The following is an 11149-nucleotide window of genomic DNA, read 5'->3' on the forward strand; positions in this document are numbered from 1 at the left end:
TTAAGGAGGAGGGAAAATCTAAGAATGAGAAGATTTTGGTGTTTAAAAATTAGTAAATATTGAGGCAGTATATTTTTGACCAATTGGTATTTGGCTAGCTGCGTACTTGCATCATTGCATTTGCATGTAAATTGCAATGTGTGTTATTTTCTTTTTTTTTTTTTTAATTTCATTGTCATGTGATCACGACATGTCTTTTTAAGACTGTCTTACCACTTAAGATGTCATTTAGCGTATAGACTATGTAAGAATCGGCAAACAAAAATGGAGTACTCCTAATCTCCTATCTTCCTATAGATACTATCAAATAAAATGCGAGTAATGATACTATCAAAAAAAATGCAAGTTGTTGTGATTGATGTAACCACACAATGTTGTCATGTGGATTTATCTATCCCATGCAATAGTACTATATTTGTTCATTTTTCCTTTCCTTGTGCTATATATATGTGTAAGGAAGTGTAGTATTGAGTAACAACAGATAATGAAATACAAGAGAAACTGATATAAGTTTATCTCTTATACTATTTTTCTCCTTATATTTTCCCTACCTTTTAACACAAGTATTATTTAAGGAAATATAGAAAATAAATTGTATTTGTTACGAGTTAATGCGCTTTCAATTTGATGGGTCAAATTAACAGGTCCAATGCTCACCCAGGTCGGTCAAAGCCCCCTAGAGCCCCTTCCCAAGGGTGAATTAACTAAAATATCTTTTGGTGACCTAATCAACTCAACCACACCACTATAAATACCCTTATTTATTTCCAAATAAGGTAAGCTGACAGAAACTAGATTTCTAGTTTCAAGTGTATATGATGAGAATGTATGAATACAGGACTTTATGCAATATAGTCAACCATTAAAATGACCTTGAAGCTTATGACAACAATTTGATAAAGAAGAGATGAAGAGAATGGAGAGAGAATTTCTCTCTGTATATTGAAGATGTAAAAGAAGAAGACAAAATTGAATATGTATATTACATGTGTGAGCAAAAATAAGCCTTTAAATACAATGCCATAAGGCATATTACAATGCTGAGCTGGACAATTCTGTTTGAGTACTGATATCCTCAACATCCCCCCTCAATCTTGGCTGGGACATGCCAAGATTGGATAACAATTTTCGGAATTGATGAGAAGGCAGAATCTTCGTAAGAACATCTGCAAGTTGGGAAGAGGTGGGGAGGTATGTAAGCTGGATAAGGCCTTCCAAGACCTTTTCTCTAGTGAAGTGACAGTCAATGGGCAATGTGCTTTGTGCGCTCATGGAACACAGGGTTCTTGGCAATGTAGATAGCAGATTGGTTGTCACAATGCAAAGTGACTGGTTGTAAGTGACAGACACCAAAATCAGCTAAGAGTCTGACCATCTATGTGATTTCAGAGGCTGCATTAGCCATGGCTTTGTATTCTGCTTCTGAGGATGACCGTGAGACTGTAGGTTGCTTCTTTGACTTCCAAGAAATTAGAGAATTACCAAGCTATAATACATACCCTGACACTGACTTCCTGGAATCAATACAAGCTGCCCAGTCTGAATTAGAAAATGCTTGTAGGATAAGTTTGTCTGATCCCTTTAGAAGAATACCTTGGCCAGCTGTTTGAGCAACATAAGAAATAGTGTGATGAAGAGCCTGAAGATGTGTGTCTCGAGGATGTTGCATAAACTGACTGAGGTGTTGCACACTGTAGGCAAGGTCAGGCCTGGTATGGGTGAGAAAATTCAGTTTTCCCACCATACTTCTGTAATATGTAGCATCAGGTAGTAAAATACCAGTAATGGAACTGAGCTGCAAATTAAGTGGTAAAGGAGTAACAGCTGACTTATAAGATGATAGATTAGCACCTGCTAACAGATCTTTTGTAAATTTGTTTTGGCTGAGAATAATCCCATCATGAACATAAGACACCTCTAAACCAAGGAAGTAATTCAATCTGCCAAGGTCTTTAATGCTAAAGACTGTATTTAAATGGTGTTTTAAAGAGGAAATTATTGTAGAATCATTGCCTGTGAGGATAATGTCATCAACATAGATGGCAGCTATTGTGATAGAAGGACCTTGATTTTTAATAAACAAGGAATAGTCATTCTTGGATTGGTGAAAGCCATGTAGGAGTAATTCAGCATGGAGCTTAGCAAACCACTAGCGATAAGCTTGTTTGAGCCCATAGAGTGATTTTGTTAATTTGCAGACTCTGTTTCCAGGATTAGGAATGCCATCAGGAAGCTTCATATAAACTTCTTCATGGAGGTCACCATGAAGAAAAGCATTGTTGACGTCTAATTGATGTAAATCCCATTTTTTGTGTACTGCAACAGCAAGAAGTGCCCTTATGGTAGCAATTTTGACAACAGGGGAAAAGGTCTCATCATAGTCAACCCCATGTGTTTGTGTGTAACCTTTTGCAACAAGTCGAGCTTTAAATCTTTCCACAGAACCATCTGCTTTAAGCTTGATTTTGTATACCCATTTGCTGCCTATGGGCTTCTTGCCAGGAGGAAGAGGAACAATAGACCAAGTATTGTTAGCCTGGAGAGCAGCCAACTCATCTTCCATTGCTGTTATCCATCGAGGATCTTTGGAAGCCTGTTTGTAGGTAGTTGGTTCAATTAAGTGTGTAGCAATATCAACTAATGATTTGTTTACTGTAGGAAGAGCACTATAGCTAACTAGATTGCACCAGTGTTCTGTAGTAGGTTGGGAAATGACAGTGGAACATATGTAATCTTTGAGATAAGAGGGTGGCTGATGAATCCTGTTAGAAGTTCTGAGAGGAACAAAAGTAGTAGTATCTGGTTGTGTATTATTTGGAGAGTGACAAATAACATTCTCAGAAGAACTAGAAGTAGAGGAAGGAGAAGAATGATGTGGGGAAGCAACTATTTGATCAGGAGATAAGAAAGAGGATGATTCAAAGGAGAAAGTAGAAGGAAAGGGAGTGGTGAAGGCCTGTGGAGGACTGGATATGTCTGAGAAATGATCATAAAAAAAATGAGATTGTGTGTCAGCAGGTAGAAAAAATTGTATAGGCCTGTGAGAAGAAGAAGACGTTGGGACATTGTAATGGTAAGGAAAGTGTTTTTCATGGAATATGACATTTCTGCTGACAGAAAGTTTCTTGGTTTTCATACTGAGAATGGTATATCCTTTTTGTGTGAGAGAATACCCAAGAAAAACACAGGCTTCTGCCCTAGGATCAAATTTAGATCTGTTGACTTTGGATGTGGAAACAAAACAAAGACATCCAAAGGCTCTAAGATGATCAAGATTGGGAGTGTGATTATGTAATAGTTCATAAAGTGATTTGTTTTTGAGGACAGAAAGAGGCATTCTGTTGATAATGTATGTGGCACACAGAATACACTCACCCCAATACAATATAGGCAAGTTAGCTTGAAAAAACAATGCCCTTGCTGTTTCTAATAAATGTTTATGCTTCCTTTCTACTACACCATTTTGCTGAGGAGTATCACTACAACTTGTTTGGTGTGTGATACCTTTCTTGTAATACAAAGCTTTAATTGGACCATCACAAAGTTCTTTAGCAGTATCAGTTCTGATAATGTGAACATTAGTACCAAATTGATTTTGAACATAAGTCAAGAAATTATGAAGAATTGGAACAGAATCAGTCTTATGTTTCATTAAATGCACCCAAGTGTATCTTGTGAAATCATCAACTATAGTAAGGAAAAGTGTACAACCTTTGGAAGATACATGTCTGTAGGGACCCCATACATCAATGTGTAAAAGCTGAAAAGGCTTAGTACTTTTTATTTCACTTATAGGAAAAGATAGCCTACATTGTTTTGCTTTAGGACAAATTTGACAAATTGTATCTGAACAAAGTTGTTTAGACTATAAAGCAGGAATAATATGAGAAAGCTTTGCAAAAGGAAGATGCCCTAGTTTGAGATGCCAGAGCTTAGCTTGATCATGATGTTTATTTGAATTTGTGGAGGCTGTGTAGGCTGATGAGGCTGGTGTAACAAGTTGCTGCGGAGGAACTGATGAATCTGCATTAGCATAGTAGAGACCTGACCTCAGTTTACCAAGAGCTATTGTCTTGGTCAAGGTAGGCCCCTGCAGAAAACAAGTGTGAGAATTAAATGTAACCTCACAACTCATATCAAGACACAACTTATGTACTGATATTAGATTGAAATGGAATTCTAGTACATACAGCACATCCTCCAGTTCTATGTCAGTATTGAGCTTCACTTTACCAACATGTGTAACTAGTACTTTTTTACCATCAAGAATAGTAATAAAATTGTCCTTATTAGGCAGCAATTTATATGAAGAAAACATAGCTAAATCATAACAGAAATGATCTATGGCTCCACTATCAATGATCCAGTTACTATCATGATGAGAATATAGGCAAAGTTTACCTACAAAGAAAGCAGAATGTGAAGAGCCTTCTGCAGTACCTTGCTTGCCAGAATCAAGCAGCTTTGGTTTGTCAATGAGATTTAGGATTTGTGAGTATTGTTCTTTGGTGAAACTAGCACAGATCATTTCATCTGCAGGAACATTGGAATCCTGTGTTTTTGAGTCTCCTGATTGAGTACAGTGAGCAAACTTCTTTTGAGGATAATACTTGTACTGATCCTTAGGGTAACCATGAAGCTTGTAACACTTGTCTATAGTATGACCAGAAAAATTGCAATGATCACAGTACAACGGAGAAGTCTTTTTATAAGATGTTCTGCCTTGAGTGAAACTTCCTCTGCCTTTAGTAAAGCCTCCTCTGAATGTGTTGTAACCACCTCTTCCTTGATTAGATCTGAAAGTTTGAGGATCATAGGATTTTTTTTTATTTGCAACAAATGCCATTGATTCTAAACCACTGTGCTTAACATCACTGAGCTGTTTGTGTTTCTGTTCTTGAAGAACTATTTTATAGGCTTGAGAAATTTGAGGTAGAGGATGCATCATAATGATGTTGCTTCTTGTTTGTCTGTATTCATCGTTAAGCTTCATGAGGAATTGAATTAGCCTTTGGTCTTGCAGGATTATGAGAAATTTGGCAGTGAGGTTACAGGTGCACCTGTTACATTCACATTCAGGAAAGGGACATATATCATCAAGTTCATCCCATAGAACTCTTATTTTTGAGTAAAACTCAGCAACATTGTCATCTTCTTGTTGAATATCTGCTATTTCTTCTTGGACAGCAAACAATTGAGTAGAGGAAGTCTGTCCATATCTTTCCTCCAAATCTTGCCACATTCCTCTTGTAGTTTTTTTTTAAAAAATATACTCTTAGCTTGAACTGGTCCCAAAGATTTGAGGATCCAGCCAATAACCATTTCATTGCACCTAACCCATGCCTTATAAGTTGGATCATCTTCTGATGGCTTAGGGAGTGAGCCATCCACAAAACACATCTTATTTTTAGTAGCCAAGCCTATTATCATAGATCGTTTCCATGTGATGTAATTTTCTCCTTCAAATTTCTCATTAACAAAAGATTGAGCTGTGTTGTCTGAAGGATGAATAAAGAAAACTGTGCTAGGATCTGAAGTAATGTCTAGAATTCGATTATTAGGATTGTGAGCAGTATGAGCAGATTCTTCAGACATTGAAAAAAGATTTCAAGAAACAAGAACTGGAATCAAGAGAAAAAAAGACAACAGAAAAGAAATCTGATTAGAGCAAAGAAATCAAGAATGAAGCAATGTATAGTACATGATGATGAGCAGAATACAGTTCAAAAGGAAGGGGTTTTCGGCTGTTCCTGTTTTGCCCTAAAATTCAAAATCAGGAGAAAGATTGATCAATAGAAACGTGAACTAGCCAACGGAATCGATTTTATCTTTGCATGAAACTATAGCTTTTTCAGATTTGCAGATTTGATGATTTGTCTTCAGGTTATCTATCTATTTCTTGAAGATTTGATGATTGAGTACCTTAGCAATCTGATACCATGACAGAAACTAGATTTCTAGTTTCAAGTGTATATGATGAGAATGTATGAATACAGGACTTTATGCAATATAGTCAACCATTAAAATGACCTTGAAGCTTATGACAACAATTTGATAAAGAAGAGATGAAGAGAATGGAGAGAGAATTTCTCTCTGTATATTGAAGATGTAAAAGAAGAAGACAAAATTGAATATGTATATTACATGTGTGAGCAAAAATAAGCCTTTAAATACAATGACATAAGGCATATTACAATGCTAAGCTGGACAATTCTGTTTGAGTACTGATATCCTCAACATAAGCAATTACTACTCACAATTCTCTCTGCTACTCACATTCAGTTCTTGTTTCGTATTTCCAATCACTGAATTAAGCGTCGAAGGGGTTTTCTAGGAAACAACCCCCAGACAAGTAACCTCTGTTTGTTTTGCAGGTCAACAGCAGAACTCGTTTATTCACACTCGATCCCTTAAGTAGCTGAATCTCTTTCGTCAATATACCCTTCCCTCTCAAATCAAGTTGACCAGTTTCTCAGCAGAAACTGTATTAATAAAATTAAAAAAGAGTTAAAATATACAAATGAAATTAGAAAAGGTAATGAGTCATTGTTTAAAAGTAAAAATAATGTAAAATAAATAGAACGAACCAAAATAGAAAATGATGTTAAATGAGAGGGATGGGAGAAGTACTATCAAATGCTCCGTTTGTCTCATGAATCACACCTTTTTTTAAATTCATCCCACAAAATCTATTTTATTTCTTTTTTTGACAATAACTTACGCTCTTTTTTTAATTTTCATCTATACATTTAACTTATATTTTTATCTCATCCATACATATTTCTTAGTTTTTAAACCATTTTATTTTTTATAATTTTGCCACTCATGGTTTATGGACAATTTTCATAAGACAGAGGAAGTATATGATAATAATTTTATCAAAAATTCTTTAAAGAGACGGTCTCATGCTAAAGTGATCAATTATATAAATGGGTTAGTTATATGGGCTCGTTTCATGGTGAGAACGTCTCATACAAGACGAGCTGTTGTTTTATTTGTTATACTTATTTATTTCGTAATGTTTACACTTAGATACTTCCTCTTATTCACTTTTATTGTCTTATTTTAGTTAGACACAAAAATTAAGAAAAGGAGTAGACCACATGAAATAGTGGTCCCCATGTGCTAAATTTCATATTTTAATTATCTTAATTAGCAGAGGTGTTCATTTAGGTAATCAAATTGGTTTCAGGATGGGTGTCATTCGATTTGTTTGTATTTCAGATTCAATTATTTATCTCGATTAACGGTTATATGTCATTTGTAAAAATTGGTCGCAGTTTGGGTTCAATTTTCCATTTTTTGTTGTCAATCGATTGGGGTGCTACTTCGGTTCGAGTAATGTGGGTTCGATAAACCTCAAAAAGAAACACATTTTCCAGTTGAATAACTTTTGCTTTTGGTTCGGATTTTTGGGTCGGGTCACATTAATCTTTCCCTCCATTTTGTTAATCACATATAACCGATTAATTTCATTTTGAAGGAAAAATCGAACCATCAAATTTATTTCATTCTCAAAATTCATACCAAAATACAAACTTTTATCAATTAATATATAAAAAACATTAATATAAAATATCCCACTTATTTCACTTAATTATTTCATTTCTTTCTTGATTTTTTCAAGACTTTTTTCACCGTGATTTTAATAGAATCAGTTAATAAAATTAAAGAAACATTACCTAGAATAATCCAAACTTTTCATGATTTTCCTATAATAATCCCACTCATTACTTAACCATGAATAATTCAAACTTTAAGGGATATTTGCCTAAAGTAAACTTGGGTAATACGATGACCTGCTATAATGGGTAATTCACCAAAAAAGTAAACTGGTAATTCACCATAAATTTTTTTAACATTTTTTTCAAGATTTTATTTAATTTATCTTTTGTTTTAAAAAAATAAAACTTGCTATAGCAAGTCATTTGGTCACCGGGTCCACTCTAGGAAAATACCCATCAAAGTTGGGATTATTCATGGTTAATCAGTAGGTGAGATTATTGTAGGAAAATCACGAATAGATTGGATTATTCTAGGTAATTTTTCCTAAAATTAACAGGAGTATTTTTGTGATTAAATAGTATTCATAAGGACAAAATTGTAAGAAAAATTCTAACCTATAGATAGAAATGAACAATAGAGGTGAATTGACCATATAAGAAAATGGAACAATGAAAGACAATAGGAGGGAGTAGTAATGATTATTTATCAATCAATCTTATTTTATAAATCATTCTACATGTGTTTAGAAAAATATAGTTAGGTGGGATCTTGTTTGATTCATCTTGATGTATATTTTCATTATATCAACATTTTATAATTTGTATTACGCATATTTAAAGATATTTAATGTCAAAATAGTGCATTGATGATGTGAAACTTGAAAGTATAATCGTTAAAAGAGCAGATGAAGTACCTTCTATTTAAAATTGTAATCATTGATATAATTCCATAGTTACTATACCATAACTCCCTTTATTATTATTTGATGGTCTAATCTTGTAACATGATCAATGCCGTAAAGGTCAGGGGAAAACCAAAGTAAAAAGACCCGAAGATAATCCATCCTATTGAGGAAAGTCAAAGGGCAACCAAAAACAATGATCTCCACTTCATCTGATTTAGAAGGATTGGGGAAAATCATCCAAATATACTTATGGAGGTGGATCCAAAATCATCGAATGCATAGGAGCCAAAAAAGATTCCTCCTTAAACGGAGGTAGAAGAAGAAAATGTCGAAGAATGACCTTAGTAGAAAGCAAAGATAAAACCTTGAAGATTAGGAAAGACCCGGATCCAAAAGTTAAAGTCAATTTGATCTAGATTGTGAGAGACAATGTCAATTTCTTTGCATACTCAACCGTAGATATATATACTAGGCATAAACCTTGACACTATAACTCACAAGCTGAATGTGCTAGGAGGCATGAGCCCTATCATGAAAAATTAGAGAAAGTTCGGTCTAGAAAAATATAATCTCATCGAGAAAAAAGTGTAGAAGCTATTAGATGCAAAGTTCATAGATTTTATAGAAATTGCCCTCAGGCCTCAAGTCATAAGGAGTTAAGGCTAACCTAATAAAGTCTTGAGTCATCCTTTAAAATATGCTCATATGTCAAAGGCCTATAAGGAATGCCCTCAAGACAACTAGAGACACCTAAAATGTAGCCAACCCTCCTATTGCATTTTTCACGAAAAGGAAAACTTGTAGGGGAGGCACTCAAGGCGAACTTACAAGGAAACGTCAATAACACCTTCATATCTTAGGTTTTTATTGAAATTGTGACACCCCAGACCATCAAATCGGCAATGACTACCCATGTAGGTTGAGGATTGTTCCTACAGACCAGCACAAATCCTTTCAATGCAATTTAGCCCCACTCGTACACACACAAGAAAGCTTTTCATGAGCTTACACATCCTAAGATTGCTCCCCACCAAGCACGTTGGTCAGTCATCCTAAGATTGCTTCGCACCAAGCATGTTTAACTATGAAATTATTAGCAAATGGGCTCTCTTGAAAAGAAGATACACCTTGTTGACATATGTAGTCTATCACTTTTGTATTTAAAGCTCCACTAGAGGTATCACACTCACCCCATTTAAGAATGCGATGTCCTCGTTGCACCTTCGTTTCAGGATCTTTCCCCACTAGGTGCACTGAATGTAGTTTCAGCTATGGTCGTAGGATTACTCTTATACCAGTTGTAACATCCTATCCCCACCTAATTGATAGTGACTACCGATAGAGGTTGTAGACTACCCCTAACAGATCAACACAAGTCCTTTTAACGCGCATTTCCCTCACTCGTGTGCACCCAAGAATGCTTCCTCGGAGGTCACTAAGATTATTGCTCCCCACCAAGCATGCTTAATTGTGGAGCTCTTAGCAAATGGGATCCATTGAAAAGAAGATGTATCTTGTTGATATAGGTAGTCTAATAACTTTTTTTAAAGCTCAACTCGGGTTATCATAAAGATCATGTCTGTTCATTCACTTTGATGTGTCCTTGGGCCATGGTTGTAAAGAAATGGAATGTGTCCTTGATCAAGAGGGATAAGGTCTAGATAAGCGGAGTTCCTAGAGGATTCTGATCTGGAAAGGTAGGGTCTATATAGCGGAGCTCCCTGAGGGGGTTGATCTAAAGGGATGGTGCCCGAATAGCACAGTTGCCATAAGATCCTGATTTAAAGGGATAAGGTCCAAATAGCGGGATTCCCAAAGGCTTTTTATCTAGATGGATAGAGCCCATACATTAGAGTGCCTAGAGGATTCAAATCTAGAAGGATAGTGAAACAGTTATAAAAACGTCTTTGTTAAAAATTACTATTTTAATAAGTAAAATGAGTTTGTCATTTTAAAAGTAAAATTTTACTATGATTTTTAGATATCAGATTTATTTTTTTTAGGGACAAAATAAATTATACGACGAAAAATATGGGTGTATAATACACCTCATACTTTATAAATATGTGTAAGAAGTCATATCACTCCTAATTTAGCCACCAAAACCTATGACTCATCTAATATTCATGAGTCATCTCAAGTTAAATGAAATCTGTATAAAGTTTACAAGCAATACCCATCTCTTTCTTCTACCATCTCAAGTTTCTGAAAAACAAAAACATAGAATCTCATCATTTTAGAAATCCCCAATAGCAAGGGTTTGAAGAAATTCAATCTACTCTTCTTGAATAATCTGATTGCTTGAGCAAGTGAAAACTAATTGGGATTTTTTTGGAAATTAGAAAATTCTGGGATTGAAGAAATCAAGTAAAACCTCATCTCTATCCTCTTTTGGTAATAGTGAGTTCATATTCATCTTCCTCCTTTTATGTGTATGTTGATTTAAAGGTTAATATAACCATTAATTTGACATTTATGTGTATAATTGTTAGGTTCTTTTGGTAGAAGCTCTTTTTGGGTGGATTACAAAGTGTTGAGAAGAATTTGCTCAAAGGTAACCTACAAACTATTCTATTTAACTATTAATTGAATGTTGTAAAGTAGTTTAGTAATTGTGGATTCAATTTGGGTCTTTGATTCAAATTTAAGTATCAACTTAAATTTAAGATGAGTATACGAATTCAATTAGTAATTGGATTGTTTTTAGTGTTGATTGGTATTGGTTGATTGGGTTATTTG

This window comes from Amaranthus tricolor, chromosome 9 (assembly GCF_026212465.1).
Source record: "Amaranthus tricolor cultivar Red isolate AtriRed21 chromosome 9, ASM2621246v1, whole genome shotgun sequence".
Lineage (NCBI taxonomy): Eukaryota > Viridiplantae > Streptophyta > Magnoliopsida > Caryophyllales > Amaranthaceae > Amaranthus > Amaranthus tricolor.